Below are 22,199 nucleotides of genomic sequence, written 5' to 3' on the forward strand. Positions count from 1 at the left end.
CGTCGCTGGTCAAAGCTATGCAGGAGAGCCTAAATAAACTATTAAATGTAAAACGTGTTTTTGTCCTTTACAAAAGGGGAAAATTCAAAGCAAAGGTTAGCAACCCTGCAACCACTGACATGGATGCAAAACACGAGTCGCTGAAAGACAAAGTAGAGCCAGCAGATCAGCTGCTACACGAAAGGACCCATTTACTTATTCAAATATTAACAGCTCCGAGTGGCTAAAATCTTTTAAAAACAATATTTCATTGATCGGGGACGAAAGTAGCTGTGTGAGGTGTGCCCAGACACAATGAGAGACGACTGCTGTCACACTGCCTTGGGAGCGGCTGATTGAGAATACAGTGGCGTCGGTTTAAAAACAACTAATAACAAAATCTATCATGCGGCACGATACTCTGCAAATGTCCCGTAGATCAGTGTGGCCTTGTGCAGGAGGCAGAAGCGTCATAACATTCGAGCAGCTACCAGCAGTAAAGATTAAAGCCCCGTCTAACGGGGCAGCAGCAGGGCGTGAGGCAGTGCCAAGGAGCATAACCGAGCAGAGCAGGACACTGCAGAGCAGGGCACGCAGCGCAGAACCGGGCACAGCAGAGCAGAACCGGGCAGAGCAGGGTACAGCAGAGCACAGCAGGGCAGGGCTCAGCAGAGCAGGGCACAGCAGAGCAGGGCACAGCAGGGCAGAGCATAGCATAGCAGGGTACAGCAGAGCACGGCAAAGCACGGGAGAGCAGAGCAGAGCAGGGCAGGGATGTGAGCACAGTCACTCGCTGTGATGGCTACTGCTGTGGTTATGTCCAGCTGTAACAGCTTATGCTTCTTATGCTGCTCCAGACACGGCAGCTTTAATGCTGCATTGCAGCAGCCGTCGCTTTGCATCGAGCTGTTGCATGTCATGAACACTAAAACAAATGTGCTGCAGCCATAATCCTAACAATGCCAACAGCAGCCCCAGTGACAGCCATTTCATCTCAAGGCTGCACTCACAATCGCAGCTAGCTGTTCGAGGAGCTCCTCTATACATTTGAATGCAGTGGTGTAGCTGTGTACATGTCGCCACGCTGAAGGACTCTTTATGTGGTCTGCAACATATCCGCATACCAAACGTATTGTGTCACAGCACAGCCCTGACTTCCCTTGTGGGAAATGCAATGTGAAGACCGTTTGAGGTAATGCGAACATTTCCTCCAATTGTAAAGTTCTGCCTTCCAGACAGCAAGAGAAAAATACGCCTGCATTTCTCACTTAAAACGTACACGACTGTTTTCACATCAGAGTCAACATCATAGTCAGTTCCATCGTTATCAATATTCTGGTCATCTTTTCTCTTCCTGGTCTGATTTAGTCAATATCATTACAAGTTAATACTCTATCATAGTTGAGCTGCAACACTTATGAAACATGGTGTCACCAACATCTTTACATGCTGATCGTGTGTTAACAGCGCCTTACCAAACAGTTTGGTCAGTTCTTGGCTGCTACATCATTTCGTTAGACTAAGAAATAAATGGTCCTGGTTAGCAAGACATCATTTTTTATTTGATCATTCAAAGAGGCACCACTGAGGATGCTGTGATGGTGGTAACAGAGCTGAACTTTGACTTAAGTGCAAACATCTGTTGATTGTACAGCTACGCCCAACGTAGGGCTCGAACCCACGACCCTGAGATTACCTGTCTCATGCTCTACCGACTGAGCTAGCCGGGCTGTTACCTGCACGGTGATCAGCTGGAGGGGGCCGGCTTAACGGAATGGAGGGACAGAGGGCGCTACTGTGGCCGACGGCCTAGCATGAGGAAGCAAACAGGGAGACCAGGTGAGGCATGTTAAAACAACGGAGACAGAGTCCCGCATCTTACCCTATGCTGAGCCGGGGCGAGCTTCGGCGAGGGAAAACGCACCCTGGAGAAGTTGAGAAGCCTGTTGATTCGGCTGCTCCGAAGAAGTCGGAGGGGGGCTGTGCGGCTAGCTGGGGCTGCGCGGCTAGCTGCTGCGGCGGGCAGGAGGTGTTGTGGAGAGAGCTGCGATGGATTGTTGCAATATATCCATGGAGGAGATGAGCTGCTGGGCGTCCAGGGGAGGCAGAGCTGAAGACCGGGAAGCGAGGAGCAGGGGGAGGGCAGAAGTCGAAGCCAGCGGAGAACCAACCGGGGTGGAATAATCTGAGCGGCTCGCGGCTGAGGTGGGCCCCGAAGCTGGAGCGGAGGAACCGCAGGGACGGGGACGGCCTCGGCTTCGCTTAGCCGGAGGCGGGGATCGCTTCTTGGACCTTACCAGCTGTGGGTGGGGAAGGAGTGGATGAATCGCCGGTTTGGAGAAGCTCTGCCAAAGAAGCGAGCTGATCGGAGCCGAGGCCATCGGCTGGGCGGATGCCCTTGGACCGGAGAACAAATGCTGAAGAGCCGGCAGCAGAGAGAGGAGCGAGCCGGGCGCTCCGACGAAAGGGAGCGGGGAAAGCAGGTTTGGAAATGCCAGAATGACGGCTCGGAGGCCTCTGAGCGGCGTCAGAATCCGAGTCAGACATGATAATCCTGTGGGGTTGACCAACAAGCGAGAGCTAATGCATGCAGCTTGCCGATGAACCGGTAAAGCCCCAGGCAGGAGCGCCTTATATGTGGATCTGGATGGTTGATGAGCGATTGCCAACACCTGGTGAGTCTGCCATGTTGAATTTGCGGCTAGCCTTCATTACAACAAACAAAAACATTTTGAAGTGAAACAGGTTTTAAGAAAAATGAAAATGTCAATAATTAAATACAACTAAAAGAAAACATGTAGAAATATTATTAGCCATGCAAACAATGGGGAAATTAAACGAATAACAATATATATAGTTATGAATAAACAAACAAAATCAAGAAAATCAATAAATAGGTATAAATAATAACAATAAATAATCAGGTACACTTTTAGTTGCAAACAGGGCAGAGGTATCCATCATCTACTGGAGGTCTCTTGACGCAAGTGTGATGGCGCCGCCTCTCACATTTGTCATAGCAGACCTTGGGAAACTGGTTTTCAAGTTTTGGATTAAAAGTTAAATATAATTAATACTAATATTATTGCTATTCTACTTTTGGAACTTGTAACAAAGATAAATGTGTTCTTTGTGAAGCATACTCACTATTCAATTAAAGAAACCTTGATAAAGGGGCACCATCCATTAACAGAAAGAAAATTATTATACCTAATCCTAAACCCATTTCACAGTTACTCAACAGTTCTTGTTTGAACTGACCAAAGTTACAGAAAGTGTCATGGTCTCTCCCCTGGCTCCTGGTAACAAGCACTGGTGCTTTCAATTACTCTCACTCTGCTCTGCTTAATTGCTACACCTGCATTCAATCTGCCGTTAACCCCTGTATATAAAGCTCTGGTTGTCAGTTCCACCCTGTCAGACCGTCTGCGTACATGCTCCTGATACCTGTTCCCTGGCAAAAGAACTCTGACTCCTGTTGACTAACCCGGACCTGCTCTGTAACCCTGCCTGATCTCCAGTCCTTGAGAACCCGACCTGCCTTCTGCCTGAAACCCTCCCTGATCTCCTGCCCTGGTATGTTGACCTGCCTTCCGCCTACCTACCAAGATTTCTGGATTACCCTTGACTGTTACTGCCGCTTCGGTCATCTTTCCTGTTGTGTGTGTCCCCCCCCCCCCCCCCCCCAGGACTCCCAGCCCCGTGGCGAGTGAGCTCGGACCTACCACCACCTACACGGGACGCCGCTCGACCACTGGGGGACACACACACACAGGCACCTGGACCATAGCACAGTGGATAGCACACCAGCCTGCCAAGCCAGCGACCCGGGTTCGATACCAGAGTCGGTCCCAACTCCCTTTCCCCTGTAACTCAAACTGTTAAACGTGACGCATTTGTGGTCCTCTGTCTGGTTCTGATAGAAAGAAACATTCAATAATGACTTGTTACAAACAGGAAAAGTGTGGGTTGTAAGAACTTGATTGCATGTGGGACATGTATTGTGGTATAGGAAACAAATTATGGATTTGTGTAAGGGCAAGAGAATAGAAAGATATACTGGAATTTCTCTAAAAATTGGGTCCTAATTCTCCTCACTATCAATGGGTTAATGGCTAACAACTTTGAAGTAATTGATAATCATATTACTGCATCTCTTGGCACCAACCAAACGCACATCACCTCCAAGGCCTGACAGAGATTGGATCTTATTTTGAGCTTAAGTGGTTCCGAGACGCAGTCCTCCTGTTCGTAACATCTGTTTACCATCGGTCTCGACGAGCGATGTCCCAAGTGGTCATGTCTTGAGTCCAGCTGATTGTTCGTTGATTCTGTGTTTCAGTGTGTCTAGCAAGTTGTTGAACCCTTTTTCCTCTCCAGTTTGCCATCTTATGGTCAAAAAGACAGCGTCTGAATCAAAAGAATCTAAATTTTAAAACAATTCACTTGAGTGCTTGAGTTGGTCAAAAAAGTCAACTCTAGTGAGGTGAACTTCACTTCAATTAAAGATTAAGTTATATATATATGACTCTATATATATATATATATATAGATAGCGGTTGCTATGCGCCGACCTTATCGGCAGCAAGTCTGTGTAGCTCTCAATTTTTCTCATCGTTTATATAATTATTTGTTTCTATCTAAACATTTTTAGTTAGTTTTTATTGATCTGCTTTTTTGTTTTAATAAATTTTTTTGACAATGTGCACTACTACTAAAGCAGTGTACACAAAAGAACTGGTGGCACTGTCAAGGATTGGACGCGGAATTAAACATCCAATTCCGACCGAGCTTAAAAAGCTGTACCGTGGATGCAGAGCTGGAGCGAAACTAAAGGCAAAGAGGCACAACAGGAGGTGGAGGTACAAACCTTTTCTGCCCTCGGTGATCATGGGAAACGCTAACTCACTGCCTAACAAGTGTGATGAGTTAGAGGCGCTTGTGCGGAACCAACGGCTGTATAAGGAGAGCAGTTTGATCTGTCTGAGTCCTGGCTGAACCACAACACACCAGACTCATGTGTGGACACACCCGGCTTCACAGCCGTACGAGCGGATAGAGACCTGAGTACGAGGGGCGGTAAGTGGAAAGGCGGGGGTGTTATACTGTTCTTTAATCAAAGATGGGTAAACCATCTTAATTGATGCAGCTGCTGCAGGCAGACGTGTGTCCGTGAGCTCCAGGTATACCCCAGCGGAGATGGTTTTATACCAACGATCATATTGCTCCAGACATAGAACTAACTCCTGAAACAGTGGACGAATACTCACTACTGGTACCTGACTAATTTGGTACCGAATCTTAGTCGTTTTTGGAAATTTTTTGTCGGCTTAAGAAAGAGTCCTCTCACGTGGGGAAGATGGCGGCTGATCAAGAGAAACTAACATTGAAATCCCTGATGAAGGCTATCCGTGAATCGAAAGAAGAGCTCACTGGGCATATAAATCAAAAAATAGATTGTGTCCAACAATCATTAACAAAGATAGAACAGTCATTTTCAACGCTGGCTGAACAAGTGCAGGAAATGGAGACCAGAATTGGAGCTAACGAAGACAACCTCTCTTATGCACAAGTACGCATACACAAAATGGAGAAGGAAATAACTTTCCTGAAGGAGAAAACGGACGATTTGGAAAACCGGAGCAGGAAATCAAATATTAAAATTATAAACATCCCAGAAAGGGCCGAAGGTACCGACATGGTTGGTTACGTGGAGTGACTAATCCTACGACTTCTCGGGGAGGAACACTTCCCAGCCCCGGTTATCATCGAGAGAGCCCACCGCCTGGGGAGAGCGTCGGAGCGGACCAGACCGATCCTCGTGAAATTTCTGAATTTCAGAGACAAAGACAAAGTACTCCGTTTGGCCAGGGACAAGGGAACGGTACAGTTGGATAATAATCGAGTCTCATTTTACCCAGATTACAGTGTCGAGGTGCAACGCAAAAGGCTCGCTTTCAACGAGGTGAAGAAAAAACTACGGGAGAAAAATATTGAATACGCGAGCCGCTACCCTGCTAAACTGAGAATCTGACACGGAGGTGGATTTAAACTTGTTACAACCCCATCTGAGGTGGAGACCTTCCTGTCCACTGTTCGGGATGAGGGATAGAACATTTCCTTTGCAAGGTGACAATGTACCATGACTATTAACGCAATCGTATCATTCTTCTTTCGTATCATTATGAACATCTCATGTTACTTAACCAGAATATTTGTTCATAATACTTAAATGAATAAGACAGGATTACTAAACTGTATTTCATTGAATGTTAGAGGGATTAACAACCCCATTAAAAGGAAGAAAGTTCTATCATACTTTAAGAAACAAGACACAGACATCGCCTTTATTCAAGAGACCCATCTCACAGATTTAGAACATTTAAAGTTGCGCAGGGATTGGGTTGGTCATGTATTTTATTCTTCTTTTTCATCCAAAGCCCGAGGTGTAGCCTTACTTATCAATAAAAACCTCAGATTTCGGTTAAATTATATGGAAAATGATAGAGCTGGCAGATTGGTTTTGATAGACTGTGTAATAAATACAAGCAGGGTAATACTTGTATCTTTATATGGCTCAAATTTAGACAATCCAGAATTCTTTAATGATTTCATTCTAAATCTGGCAGCGGTTGAAGCTCCATGTATATTTGGTGGCGATTATGACCTGGTTCTAAATCCAACAATGGATCGTTCTTCTTCTAAACCTGCTGCGCTATCTGGAGCAGCGGTGGCGGTGGCTATGAAGGAATTAGGATTGGGGGATGTATGGCGTTTATGTAATCCAACCAGCAAAGACTTTTCATTCTATTCCAATGTCCACAACACATATTCAAGAATTGACATGTTTTTGACCTCACACTCACTTTTGTCACAAATTAAAACCTGTACTTATTTTGCAGCTACGATCTCGGACCATAACCCCATACAAATGAAATTTGTCAGGTTTGGTGAGGATGGAGGACGTGGATTTTTCAAAAGGTTTTACCTTTGTTTATTAACAAACAAAACAAACAAATTTTCAAACGAAAGGTGCGGCTTAGCTGGATTAAAAAAAACAGGCTGTGAAAAAATAAACAAAGAACTAAGCATGGCATGGAATAAATACTTAACTTGAGACGATACGGGTTGTGGCATGGCATGGAGGGCAGGTGACAAACAAGGAACCAACAAACAGACAGGGGAGACAAGAGACTAAATAGAGGGCTGGGAGTGATTGGAGAGTGAGTGCAGCTGGAGACAATGGACAGGTGAGGGGAATGAACTAATTACCTGAGTGAGGGAAGTGAGGGGAAAAACCATGGCAAAACTAAAAACTCAAAACTCAAAACCAAGACATGAACTGAACACAAAAACATAACCTAAAACATGAAACTAAAAATGAGTCCCTGGGCGTGACAAAATTAGAATTTGATCAACCTGTTTCTACTTCTCCTAGATGGAGATTCAGGGAATATCTTCTTAGAGACCCTGAATTTGTTACTTTTATGAATACCAAAATCGATATATATCTGGAAGTAAATTTGAATTCCTCCTCACATTCAAATATATGGGAAGCCAGGGCTCTCAAGTTTTCAAGTTTGCTTGGAGTGAGATTCGGGCGGGGCAGGGGCCGGGCCGTGTGCGTGGGGGGGTTTCTTTCGGGTTTTTTTGGGGGGGGGTCCCTTGCAGTATCCCATCGCCATAAACTAGCTACTTAAAGAACAAATAAATTGTTTTATTTATACCAAAATCACAAATCTTCACTTTTACACTAAATTCTGCTATATTTTAAAATAAATTGTTTTAGGTATGCAAAGTCTTAACAAACAAAAAAACAGACAAATTAAATTAAGAAAAACAAACATAACCCCAAATGGGCCCCTTGAGCAGTCCCTCTCTGTGTGTGTTTGTTTATGAGTGTTGTAAGTGTTTGTGGCAGATTTTGATGCTTGATGACTGATATTGGGGGCTCCCATTTAAAGCACTGTGGCTCAATGTCAGCCATTTTCACAGTCATGATGGATGACAGAGTTCCATTCAGAGCCAACATGTTCCTGGTCTTGGTTTTATTGAGCCCCACCATGGAAAAAACCCTCTCTGCATCAGCATTTCAGTGTGGCAGAACTAATACCAGTTTGGCAATTGTAGATAGCCTTATTGGGAATCTGCTCATACCAGTCACCTTTGAAAAGAATTAACCACGGAAGCCTAATTACACTCCTACATATTTTTCATTTTTCATTAAGTTGCTCATGTCAAAGGGTGTGTGCTGAATATTTAGGTCTACTACTCCAACGAACACTTTAATCGGCAGGTATTGGTCTTTTACAAGGAGTAGGAAAACTATAGTAACTAATAAAAGATTCAAATAAATGAAGATATGACCTGCTGATGATCCTGACGGTTCTCTTCCACCTCCAGCTCGTCTACAACTTCTGCACGCATTCAAAGCATAATAGGTTATGTCCGCTGTGCATTCATGGGACGCGTGCTTGCAGCTGAAAGCTATTTCACACCCGGCAACAAGAAATTCTGTTTTCTGATTGGCTGAGAAATTCTATTTCGTGATTTGCCGATGGGTTGCTAACTCAAGACAGCTGTACCAGAGCTATTCTGAGCTGTACCAGCGCACAGTAACCTGCCATTGACTCGTTTATAGTATCGGCCATTAGAATTTCTGTGCGACGAAGTTGATCATTTCTCAGCGTGAGAAATGGCATGTGTGGCGTGTGAGCGTGTGAACTTGTTGAAATGCGTGTGTCTCACGCTCATTGCGTGAGACTTGAGAGCCCTGTGGGAAGCCCTCAAAGCTTATATGAGGGGGCACATTATTTCATATGTTTCATATAAAAACAAACAAAAAAGGGAACAGATTTCTCAATAAGAAAAAGATATAAGGATTTTGGAGATTGACCATTCAAGAACAAAACAACCAGAATTACTTAGTGTATTAAAACAAAAGCGGATTTCATATGACATCCTGTGTACCAGTAAAGCTGAGGCGGCAATGGCTAGAACAAAATATCACTACTACGAATTCGGCAATAAAACAAGCAAATTACTGGCGTGGCAGATAAAAAAGGAGGATAATAAAAAATTTATTCAAAGTATTAAAACAGATGAAGGAAGATATTTAGAAAATACAAAAGACATAAATTTGGAATTCAAAAAATATTATCAATCGTTATATACATCTGAACTTGGCAGAGATAATGTAGATATAAAACAATTTTTAAATCAATTACAATTACCCAAGATTAACACAACTGACAAAGACACACTGGAGGGTGAAATAAGTGAAGAGGAGGTTCGACTTGCTGTTAAATCGTTTCAAAATAATAAAGCCCCAGGGCCAGACGGCTTTCCAATTGAATACTTTAAAACCTTTTCAAACAAACTATTTACCCCTCTTACAAACATGATCAAGGAAGCATTCGAAAAGACAGCACTTCCTCAATCTTTAGAACTTGCAACAATAAAATTACTTCCTAAACCTGGAAAAGATGTACAAAAGTGCGGTAACTATAGACCCCTCAGTCTTCTCAACTCCGACTATAAGATCTTGTCTAAAATAATAGCATCTCTGGAGAAAATAATTCCAAAAATTATTCATGCAGACCAAACAGGTTTTGTTAAGAACCGACAAGGAGCAGACAATATTCGAAGGTTGTTTCATGTTATCGATATTACTAAAAGAAGGAGGTACCCCCTGGCAATACTTTCTATGGATGCTGAGAAGGCGTTTGACAGAATTGAACCTGATTTTCTTTTAGAGACTCTGAGAGCTATGAATTTTGGTGAAACCTTTATTAGATATGAAGGCTAGCCGCAAATTCAACATGGCAGACTCACCAGGTGCTGGCAATCGCTTATCAACCATCCAGATCCACATATAAGGTGCTCCTTCCTGGGATCTCCCCGTTTGTACCAAGCTGCATGGTTCGCAAGCCAAATTGCAGCCCGGAAACCTGCCAGCCCGGAAACCTGCCAGCCAAGCCATGTGGGATCCCAAAACTCAGGCCACTGCACTGCCGGAAGCCCCGCAAACACATTTTGGGCACATGTATTTTGTGCCACAGTGTTTCTTATAATTGGCACATTGAAAATGTGCCCACCGACTGCAGAGATCGCACTGCACCTACAAAAAAAAAAAAAAAAATCATAATATATGTAAATTGAAAAATCAATACAAAGCACTATGGCTGTAAAGGTTGCATATCTGTTTAACCCAACCCATGATCTTTTCATAGCGATAATCAAGTGGGTTTTGTGCCCTACAAAGCATAAATTTCATGAACTTTACCATTTCGATCATGCTGGTATCAGCATCAGTTTCCAGATAGGAGCACACCACACAATAATCATCTGCTTTCCCTGTAACCCATGGATTTTGTAAGATTTAGAACTGAACGTACATAGTAATAAAATACAGTCAACTTAAATCAGTGTTTGATACCACTCACCTTTTGACTGAAGCAGTGCACAAGCTACATCAAACTGTGCTTGTGCAACAGCTTGTGGCAATGTCTCCGTCATGGCAACATTCCCATGCTCCATGTATTCTTGAGCAAACTGCAAAATGATATTACAGTTCATATGCTAGTGGTCAAGAAATTTCAAGTTGTTTGTGATGTTTATTAAGTCTACACTAAAAACGTTAGGTCAGCACAAGTCTGGCGCCCATAAAAGAAAAGAGAAAAGAAGAAGAGAAAAATACAATAAAAAGGTTAAGAGATTTTCTACACAAATAGACAGGAAGAGGATTTTAGTATGTTGGAAAAAGTAATTTTAGAAATTTTCTATTATAATAGTAATTTATTTTTTTACCATCAACACCAAAACGCCACAGCTCCAGGCATCCTGCTGTATGTTGTGGGGCATTTTTTGGACTGTCCATGTTTTCTTGTGTTGACAGTCTAGTTTCTAATTGTCAAAAGAGTTAAAAAAAAAACACAAATTCACACACGATGATCATATATCACGAAAACTGCCATCATTACCAACACTTTAAAATGACTGTATTCCTTCGGGATCAATAAAGTCTCTATCTATCTGTAAAATTGAAGATTAAGCTTACAAAGATCACCAATGTGTTTCTAAACCTAAGCATTACGTCCAGTTTCGAAGCACTTTTCTCTCATGTGAAACTTCATTTCCCAGAGGATCAACCAGCAAAAGGACTGTCTCCAACATTTTGACAATCTGGAAATGTTTAGGGCATTAAAGTAATGTTCTCATCCATGTGAAATATTCCACAGCACACAGTAACAAGCAAAGAGGTTTAAACACACCACCAAAATCCAATGAGACCCAACATTCACAGGACAAAACCAGATGTCCTCCACTGGAAACTTCATCTGGGGAATCAATTCGACACCAAGTTATCATTAATGTATTTTTTAACATACAGTACGTCAATATAATTAACTGTGACAACTTAATTACCTTTTCGAGGGGGTTGAATCGCCCTGAAAACAATGAGGTGGACACAGCGGAATTGAGCAGGTGAATAGGTTTCTGTCAAAAAAAGTTTTTTAGTTGTTACAGAGATTCAATCTGAAATTAATATCATGGTGCTTTCAGCCAGAATGCAGACAGAGCCGAAGTATTAAAAATGAATATTTACAGGGTAAAGAGTTAGAAAAACATATGGATTGAAGTGCAGGGAGAGAAGAACCAATGAGAACCAAAAATATTCAAACTTACCTTCTTTTTTTCAATCACACTGTACAAGTATGCATCAATAACCTGCAATGCAAACCAAAGACAAAAAAATAGAACATTTCTAAAAAGTTTTTGTATCTCATTCAGAGCTTTTCTCAATATAATTTGCTTTCTTACATCATCAGCCAGCCATGCAGTCCCATGCAGTGTGCCAAAAGATGTGTCGTACAGCTCGAATGGGCCAACAACTGCTTCCACCTGGCCCTGATCCTTTGCTGCCCACAACTTTTGAACTGAAAGAATAAATGGTGAACCAAAGACAGACTCTTAGTAACATTGTATTGCTAATCTAACATACATGAACATCTGAATGCCATACTTATTTAAGTTTGTTTCAAACATATTTCCATCTATTTGAATACAGGATACAGAAAACAAAAAACAAAAAACTTTGGCTGCTGAGTGAAAGAAGCCGACATAATTCACCGAAGTATTCGTGTAATAAATAACATTTCCTCTTCACCACAGATCAGGACATAATGCACTTTAGAAGATATATTAGGGCTGGGTATTGATTTAGATTTTCAAAATATATTGTAATAATATACATCCATGGATGAAAATACAGTTACCTTAAAAGGATCAATTTTTGAACAAGGCAACACCATCCTCATGCAAACAAGAACGGAGGTGGGCCGAACAAATGGCCAACAGGTCAAAGTGAACACAAAAGGCCCTATTATGAGAGTCTTGAGTCTTCATACCCAGACGGTCAGAATAGGGCCCACAAAGTTTATTGAATACAACCTCTCTCTTTAATGTTGTCCTCTTTAGACGGCAGCTGCTGTGGCTTTAATGACATGCACAATTATATTGACATATGAAGTTGTCCTACATTTTTTTAATCAGAGTGGTAGGCAGGAACTTCACGTAAGGCACATGTATGCAGGTCTTTAATGCTGTGTTTTTTTATACTTTACTTTGTCTGTTGTTGTGGAATCCTCTGATTCCTGACAGGGGGAAGTCTGGCTCCTTTTGTACGGCTTCAAGTGGTTAATGCTGTACTTGTTCTTCAACACTTTCCCTTCCGAATTTGACAGCATAAGAAGCTTGCCACTAAGACTGATTATTTGATAAGGTCCAAAGAAATCAGGCTCAATTTGTCCTCCTTTCCTTCCCTGTTTCCTCATATTAAAAAGCAGGACCTCATCACCAACACTGTACGAGATGTCTTTGTGCTTTTTAAGGACTCGATTGGCATAAGCCTTCCTTTGAGATTCCTGGCTGTTTGCTATGTTGTCTGCTGCTTTTGTATTTGCAATCTTCATTGCCTTTTGTTTTTCTTGAACTACCTCATCACACTTGTTTGCATCTGGCAAAACTATAGTGGAAAGCTGAAATGAAAAAATATAAATAATGTTACTTGAATACAAAAGTGAATATTTATTGTCAAAAATGACATGACTTTGGTGCTACTGCATAAACGGATAGGTTTTTCTATAAATTTGCACCAAACTAACATAATATTTAATACTCTCAGAAGCCCATTAAACATATTCATATAATACTAATCACCTCAATGTCACTGTATGATTAATGGCAGCATATTAGGACATGTCATTTTTACAGTTTTAATCATGCTCCCACTCAATGAAGCACTTTTCAATAGGTTGGACAAATTGACAAAACATCCCACAGCCCATAAAAATCATGTCCACAAAATATCATGAATATAGCATAAGCTGAGCACAAGTCATAGATGAAATACCCCAAACAACCTTACACTAGGGGTGTGAGATTTTAAAAAAGAAACTCAAAGAAACTAACTTACCGGAATGTCAACAGGAACCTGGGAGGGAAAAACTGGCTCTCGTCCATACATTAACATAAACGGTGTTTGTTTTGTTGTTGTATGGACTTTTGAGCGCAGAGAAAACAGTGTTGCCTCCAAGAACACGTCCCAGTTGTCCTGCCTCTCATTAACAAGCTTTGTGAGGGCTCTAAGATGTGAAATTAAGCAAGATAAACCAACAATTTAGTGCCACACGTATCACACCTATCATCCACTGCATACAACATGCAGTGCAGAGTACAAACTGCTTTTTTACCTGTATTTAAACAGGCGAGTCAATTAAGAACAATTTTTCATTTACATTCACGAAAAAGCTCTGGGCTTTACAAAAACCTGATAAATAAACTTACCGTTTGATGTTGTGGTTGGTCTTTTCATCCAGGCCATTTGTTTGAAGATGATAGGCTGCAGTGACACTTCTTTCAATGTCTAACAACTCGCAGAGGCTTCTGTTCAGCTGAAATAACAGGAATTATTAAAAAAAAAAGAAAAAAAAAAGACAGAAACAAACACAACCCCAAAAAGTTGCAAATTCAGGATTGTACAGGCACATACATCATTAACAAATTCCCTTCCCTGGTCTGACAGAATTCTTTTTGGGCAACCATGTCTATATACAATTGTGCAAATATGGCGTCCCACTTCTGCTGCAGTCTTCGTCTTCAACGGAAATGCCTCTACCCATTTAGAGAAGTAGTCTGTAGCTGTGAGGATGTATTTAAACCCGTCCCCAGTTATGGGTAAGGGCCCTGTTAAATCTATCCCCACCAGCTCCCAGACAGCAGACACCTATGAAGTAAAACAAAATTACTTTCAGTTCCAGATTGAGAAAATTTACAGCGTTGTACCACAATCAAACCGAATAATAAATACAAGCAAGCAATATAAACAAGAGGGGATACAAAACCTGGATAATTTTAAGAAGACAATGTATTCAAGAATAATATAAGCAGGAGATAATACAAAAAAATGCATAGAAAGAGTAGTTAGAGAAATGTTGGGTTGGCACTTTAATGACAGTATACTAAATAAGAGTGTTACTACAGGTCTACTGAGTTACCTTAATGCATTGTAGTGGCTCTGAAGTTGCCAAGGGTTTTCCAACCCTCTGGCACTTGTCACATTCCAGCACCTTCAATAATTAACATTTATATAGCTTAATAAAAGTTGAAAGACATAAATAACAAAAATAGAAAAGAAACTTGAGAGAACATACCCAGGTATCAATGTCCAAGCTCATTCCTTTCCAGTAAAATCTGGAGCAAATGGCATTTCTGGTTTTGATTATTCCAGAATGCCCCCCCATTGGTGAACTGTGAAATTCATGGAAAATTTTTTGAGCATCTTCTTTGGTTCTGATGGCCCTCTTCTGTCCAAAAAAGAGCTCATCATCTGAAGTGAAAATTCATTAAAAAAAAAAAAAATCATTACAGATGAATCCATGTACCGCAATAGCTACATTTGAATGCATTTCAGATACTCACCCTTGAGTGTGAATTTTCCGGTGAACCTTCTGAGGTTCTGTCTTTGGGACTTACTATACCCTTCTGGGTATAGTCCCTCTGAAAGGTGCTTGTAATTTTTTCTCCAGTTTTCTTCCATTTCTAAAAACAGCATCGCTGTTATTAATTAATCAAATCAAATAAACTCAAATCAAACTTTATTTATATAGCACCTTTCATAATAAAAAAAAAGCAGCACAAAGTGCTTTACATAATAAAATCAATAATCAAATCAATTCATGCATAAACTCACTCACAACATCACACCGACAACCACACTGCACACATACTACCCCCACAACATGAGCAACAATGCATTTTGTGCATGTTAAGCTAACTGCTTGTTAATACGATAAGTGTTTTATTACTTTGCATGTCTTCCAAAAGGAATCAGGATTTTGAGGATGTTACTCACCGTTAGGGTAGCAAATAATTATAAATAATTATGGGTGTGAAAACGAAAACGAATGAAAAATTTCTCCTCGATTTCTCTTACCTTAGTAGGAGAAAGGGTAGCAAAACATGATGGGCGGGACAACGAAAACTTAGAAAATTGTCTCTGCGCATGCGCAAAAACACAAGGTAGCATTTCTCGACGAGTAGGAGAAATCGACAGAACACCGGCAGGTCGCTCCTTCTTCTGATTTCACGGCTGTGTTCCGCTCGGCCGATCCCGCTCTGTTTATCCCGAGCGCCGAGCAGAGGCACGGGAAGACATTTTTGGCAGGGGGTGCTGTTAGTGGGTGGCAAACTTTTGAACGGGGGTCTGGGGGCCCTCCCCCAGAAAAAAAAATTTTTTTAGATGCAATTTCCTGCATTCTAATCAATTTTAGGGCATGGCAAATCCCATCTGACTCACTCCTTCAGAATCCACCAAAGAGTTGGTACACACAACACAATCATTTCTGTAGCAATCAGAATCAATGGTAGCAACTCATGAACTCGCTCTTGCCAGCACTACCTACGGCACTGAAAATAGCAATTAAACACAAAGCACTCGGCGGTGCTATACATGAAAATAGCATAACCCAATGACTTGCCATTTCCCCCTTTGTTGCGGCAGAGTTACTGTATTGCTTTTCAGTGCAGCTGATATTAAATAAAAATAAATACATTGTCACATTATTATTATTATAGACCTATTAGGCCTACTCTATTACAACGTGGCACACAACACACAGCACACAGCATTCCATTTTGAGTGAACCCATAGACCACGGATACACTGGTTTTATTGATTGACAGTTTAAGTGCAGACAAACTCCCTTATTGGGGTCAAATAGGATCCCAGTGGTTGTAAAATAAAAAAAAAACACATATCCCACATATCATATTTAAAAAAAAATAGGCCTAAACAAAACAATACATTCATCAATCATTAAGGTGCATTACTTCACGGCAGTTAAAAAAACATTAAAGAAAAATTCAGGTAAGCATTCAAGTAAACATCATTTACTCACTCCAAACGTAGATTTGCGCTCTGGAGTGCGGTGGATAAATTCTCCAATTACATCCTGAAGATTTAAATCGTCCAAGATGTCTTTGTGGACGTGGAGTAGGGCCATGTGGGTCAGTCTGCACTGACTGACCGTGCTGCGGAGCCAGGTTTTCAGGCGGCGCAGAGCTGAAAAGGATCTTTCCGAGCATGCAGTTGACACAGGTAAACAGAGGCACAGGTGGATAAGCTTCTCCACTTCTGAGAAGAGGCCTCTAGTTTGGGGATGAAGCGCTGCCATGAAGCGACCCAGGTCATTGACTGTGTGAAATGCTTGGTCCTTGGTCAGGCCACCCAGCATTTTCAGTTGCAGGGCGATAGACTCAAAATCCTGCATTGGCAGCTGAAGGGCACTGACATCATCACTGTCAGACATGAGGCCCCTGGCAGAATCCAGCAGCACCTTCTCTCTCCTTGCCGCTGTTGACATTCCTGCTTGGTCAAAACGGCGATCAAGCTCGGAATTCATCAAGTCCACCGCCTCGAAAAATTCCCGTCTCCATTTCGCCTCTGCTGCACAATCCGCTAGATCCTCCACCGCGGCGGTATCCCAAAAACGGGACGGTGTTCTGCAATATTGTGTCCACAGCTCTATCTCCCCTCAGTGCACCTACAAGTATAATAACAAAGAATGTGTCATATATACAGTATTTATATTTAGCCTAGGCCAGGGATGTCAAACTCAGGCCAGAATGATTTATAAATACCATATCTTAGTAGGCCTATTTATTGGCCTATATTTTGTTTGGTCATGAAAACACAAATATAATTGTTGGCTTATACAATGAAGGAATCGGATTCTTACCCATGCGCTCCTTGAGAACGAGGATGCACTCAAGTGCGCCGGACACACTCGCGTTGTCACCCTGCAGACTCTTTGCCACTGTCTCGCATGGCCCAAACATCGCTTCACAGCAAAGCAGACCGTACGCTGTTCTGGCTTTCTGCGCTTGCTTCAGGAGTCCAGATATTTTCTGGCGAGTCTCGCCGCGAACAGTTCTGTCCTCCTGTAGAGTGCGTAGGGTCTGGAGGAGCGGCCCGTAACCCTGTAGCAGTCTGCTTAAAGCCCTGGTCCTCACACACCACCTTGTGGGACACAGCGCTGCTAGGTTGGTGACAGGTTCCCCCTCTGAGAACAGGCTCTGGTAGAGAGTCATTCGTTTCGCAGACTCCCGGATGACAGTGGAGGCGCTCTGCACAAAGTTGAAGATTTCCGCTATCAGAGAAACATCCCGCGCCACCTCTTGCAACGCCAGGTCTAACGAGTGGTTACAGCAATGGACGAACAATGAGCCAGGGCAAAGTTCTGCCAGACGCGTCCGCACTCCACTTATTCTTCCGGCCATGTTGCTTGCCCCGTCAAAGCAGTAGCCCTGCAGCTTTTCAATAGGCAGGTTCAGTCGCAAAAATATGTCAACAATGCACCTGAACAGAGTGTCTGCCGTGGAATCTGGTGCACTGTAGAACCCCAAAAAAACACTTTGTTTGCCCATTTCAGAATCCACGTAATGTAGATGGCAGGAAAACTGTTCCGATGAGCTGATGTCTGTGGTGCCATCAGCTGTCAACCCGAAGTAACTTGAACAATTTGCCTCCTGTACCAACTTTCGCTGCACAGCATGTGCAAGCTGGTCAATCATTTAGTTTTGGATCGTATCCGAGAGCCAATTATCTCTCCGCAGCATCCATTGGCGAGCTTCAGGAAGAGACTCGGTGCGATCCAGCATCATTACCCAAAAATTACCGTCCCGATGGTCGTGGCCACGGAGTGGTAAGCCCTGTCGGAGCAAATAGCGCACCGACCTGAACGCCTCGTTCAGAACGACCCTGGCAGTTTTCTGATCTTTTGCCACCACGTTGGAGAGTAAAGCGCTGATTGGGGTGTTATTAAGTGCAGCAACTTTATTCACGGCGTCCAGGTGAAATGTCGATCTCTCATGCTCCCTGAATTTGTTGGTGGCTTAAAGCCTGATTTATGCTTCAGACGCAAAGCCTCTGACGCTCGGACGCATAGCCTCTGCGAGCGTCAAAATCTTGACCACTCCCCCACGCAGAGGCTCTGCGCGCGTTCTCGTGCACCTTAAAAAAATCCTGACTACGCGACAGACGCACGCAGACCACCAACGGAAGTGCGCGGACAAAAGCGGCTGTGATTGGTCGTCGGTGTGCTTTTCCGGGTTTAACAAGTGTAGCAAACTCCCCAGTCTCTTCCCTGGTCTGGTTCAACGGGCGTACAGACCACCTACGCTTCCTCCTTCGTCTTTTCGCCAACTCCAATAGCAGAATCCTTTCTCCATATCCATCTCCATAGTATCTTGCAGACGCGCCTTTGTTGTTTTGACCAGGATCAGCGTGTCAGCGGAATATACACTCCCCCCACCGAAGTTCTCGCGACTCGCGAGAGTCATGTTATGGTTGCAGAACCATGACATGAAAAGTGGTTCGCGACCAGAGCAAAGCAACACGTCAAGACGATAGACGCAGAACTATAATCTGCCCTTTACGCCAATTCGAAAAGCCCCCTCTAATGAACACCGCGTCTGCTCTCGTCTTCTCCTCCTGTATAAGACCTTTCTCGACCGCAGACACGCAGGTGTAACACAAAGCTTTGTCCACATCTTTTAGGTAATGCAGCCACTTCCATTTTCCAAACCATGCTGATTTGAAGGATCTGGTAAAAGTTTCAGTCCCGAATTGTTTTGCTGGAAAATCCAAAGCTTGCGGCTGAAACGGCTCTGATGGCAGAGGTGATGTCCCTGTTCCCCCGACACTCTCCTCAGTATCCTGCGAAGGGCTAGCAGCAGTGCTAACAGGGATCACATCAGTATCAGCGGCAGCAGCTACCTTGTCCTGATGCTCCAGTGCTTGGTAATATTCTTCGTCCGATGCGTTGGGCTGTGGATTACTATTCTTCAAAAGTTTGTTATTGGGGAGGCTTTGAAAAAAAGACGAAATCCTCTTCTGCGACATGTTTGCTTCTCTTTGCTAATCTTAACACAGCGGGCTCGCGGGTTTTGTTTCGAGGAATCTCAATCACGTCAGGACAAAAGAAAATCTGATTGTCCACACAACAAATTGTATTTATTTAAATATTTATTTATTATTTTAAGAGCTAAGATATTGCCATCCCACTTCATGAACACAATATATCATATCAGCAGAGCGGAAAACAACAGTTTGAAATAAAAAAAAAAAAAAATAGCCGTAGCTTTATTTTCATGTCAGTTTCGAAGCTCCGCCACCAGGGGGTGCTGCCGCACCTCCCGCACCCCCAGTTTCCGTGCCACTGGCGCCGAGTCGAGCTGGACTCAAAAGCCGCCTCTGTTCTGTCACAGTCGGGTGTTCGCCTGGACTGGTCCGTCCTGGACACCGAGCTCCTGGTCATGTTGGCTCACGCAACCCATGCTTCTCCTGCCAAGCCGTCGGCCACAGTAGCGCCCTCTGTCCCTACATTCCGTTAAGCCGGCCCCCTCCGCTCCTCCAGCTGATCACCGTACAGGTAACAGCCCGGCTAGCTCAGTCGGTAGAGCATGAGACAGGTAATCTCAGGGTCGTGGGTTTGAGCCTACGTTGGGCGTAGCAGTTAATAATCAACAGATGTTCGATCCAGCACTTAAAGTCAAAGTTCAGCCTTGTTACCACCATCACAGCATCCTCAGTGGTGCCTCTTTGAATGATCACAAACCATGATGTCTTGCTAACCAGGACCATTTATTTCTTAGCCTAACAAAATGATGTCGCAGCCCAAAGCCAGCCAAGAACTGACCAAACTGTTTAGGTAAGGCGTTGTTAACACATGATCAGCATGTAAAGTTGGTGACGCTATGTTTCATAAAGTGTTGCAGCTCAACTATGATAGAGTATTAACTTGTAATGATATTGACTAAATCAGACCAGGAAGTGACCGAAATATCGATAACGATGGAACTGTGAAACTGTGATGTGAAAACAGTCGTGCGTGTATTAAGTGAGAAATGTAGGCGTATTTTTCTCTTGCTGTCTGGAAGGCAGAACTTTACAATTGGAGGAAATGTTCGCATTACCTCAAACGGTCTTCACATTGCATCTCCCACAATACAAGGGAAGTCAGGGCTGCGCGTGACACAATACGTTTGGTATGCGGATATGTTGCAGACCACATAAAGAGTCCTTCAGCGTGGCTGCATGTACACAAGCTACACCACTGCATTCAAATGTATAGAGGAGCTCCTCGAACAGCTAGCTGCGATTGTGAGTGCAGCCTTGAGATGAAATAGCTGTCACTGGGGCTGCTGTTGGCGTTGTTAGGATTATGGCTGCAGCACATTTGTTTTAGTGTTTCATGACATGCAACAGCTCGATGCAAAGCGACGGCTGCTTCTATGCAGCATTAAAGCTGCTGTGTTCTGGAGCAGCATAAGAAGCATAAGCTGTTACAGCTGGACATAACCACAGCAGTAGCCATCACAGCGGGTGACTGTGCTCACATCCCCGCCCCGCTCAGGCCCTGCTCTGCCCTGCTCTGCTCTGCCCTGCTCTGCCCTGCTCTGCCCTGCTCTGCCGTGCTCTGCCCTGCTCTGCCCTGCTGAGCCCTGCTCTGCTGTGCTCTGCTGTACCCTGCTATGCTCTGCCCTGCTGTGCCCTGCTCTGCTGTGCTCTCCCGTGCCCTGCTCTGCCCGGTTCTGCTCTGCTGTAGCCGGCTCTGCTATGCTCCTTGGCTCTGCCTCACGCCCTGCTGCTGCCCCGTTAGACAGGGCTTTAATCTTATTGCTGGCAGCTGCTCGAATGTTGTGACGCTTCTGCCTCCTGCACAAGGCACACTGATCTGCGGGACATTTGCAGAGTATTGTGCCCCATGATAGAGTTTGTTATTAGTTGTTTTTACACCGACGCCACCGTATTCTCAATCAGCCGCTCCCAAGGCAGCGTGACAGCAGTCATCTCTCATTGTGTCTGGGCACACCTCACACAGCGACTTTTGTCCCCGATCAATGAAATATTGTTGATTTAAAAGATTTTAGCCACTCGGAGCTGTTAATATTTGAATAAGTAAATGGGTCCTTTCGTGTAGCAGCTGATCTGCTGGCTCTACTTTGTCTTTCAGCGGCTCGTGTTTTGCATCCATGTCAGTGGTTGCAGGGTTGCTAACCTTTGCTTTGAATTTTCCCCTTTTGTAAAGGACAAAAACACATTTTACATTTAATAGTTTCTTTAGGCTCTCCTGCATAGCTTTGACCAGCGACGTTTCAAGCTCCCTTATATTCGATCCCTCCCAGCTGGCTTTAACTTCCATGCAAAACTCTATCATCTGGGCCCATGCCCGAGTCTGTTCTCTAACCATGCCATTAAGCTCCTCCTGAAGGGCATGGCTAAGCACGCCCCTCCCCAGCTCGATGGCAGAAAACCCATCACTTTTCTATTCTTAAGAGCCTTCTTTTAACCCTGAGGTCGTCCCCCTTTTCTTCGTACCTCAAGCACTCCTGTCAAGCGTATTCTCTTGGCCTTCTACGGACTCCTCAGGGTAGGCGAGTTCAAATCTCAGGGCGTCTTCAACCCGTCAGTAGATCTGATGCTCGACGACTTGGTTTTGTTCCCGATCACTTTGACCTCCACCTCAAACATTCTAAGGGCAAAGGCCCTGCCGTCATCTCCATAGCCTGTCTCGGCGGCCCGTTTTTGTCCCTTCCTAGCCATGATTTAATTTGCTGACAAACGCCATAAGCTCCGCCCCTTCATTGGCCCCTCG

The 22,199-nt window shown here is 43.6% G+C and overlaps 1 long non-coding RNA gene and 2 other non-coding genes across 3 annotated transcripts; 1 reads left to right on the top strand and 2 right to left on the bottom strand.

Annotated features, from left to right (window-relative positions):
- Positions 1 to 1,636: 1,636 nt before the first annotated feature.
- Positions 1,637 to 1,709, bottom strand: trnat-ggu (transfer RNA threonine (anticodon GGU)). The gene has a single exon. It is a non-coding gene; the product is annotated as a tRNA-Thr (tRNA).
- Positions 1,710 to 9,979: 8,270 nt separating this feature from the next.
- Positions 9,980 to 10,453, bottom strand: LOC142379602 (uncharacterized). The gene is made up of 3 exons (XR_012769781.1): positions 10,425 to 10,453; positions 10,265 to 10,335; positions 9,980 to 10,099 (listed from the first exon to the last, which is right to left on the bottom strand). It is a non-coding gene; the product is annotated as an uncharacterized LOC142379602 (long non-coding RNA).
- Positions 10,454 to 19,979: 9,526 nt separating this feature from the next.
- On the top strand, positions 19,980 to 20,051 carry trnat-ggu (transfer RNA threonine (anticodon GGU)). Its single transcript has one exon. It is a non-coding gene; the product is annotated as a tRNA-Thr (tRNA).
- The last annotated feature ends 2,148 nt before the right edge of the window (positions 20,052 to 22,199 follow it).

The sequence above is a fragment of the Odontesthes bonariensis genome, chromosome 5 (genome assembly GCF_027942865.1).
Source record: "Odontesthes bonariensis isolate fOdoBon6 chromosome 5, fOdoBon6.hap1, whole genome shotgun sequence".
Classification (NCBI taxonomy): Eukaryota; Metazoa; Chordata; class Actinopteri; order Atheriniformes; family Atherinopsidae; genus Odontesthes; species Odontesthes bonariensis.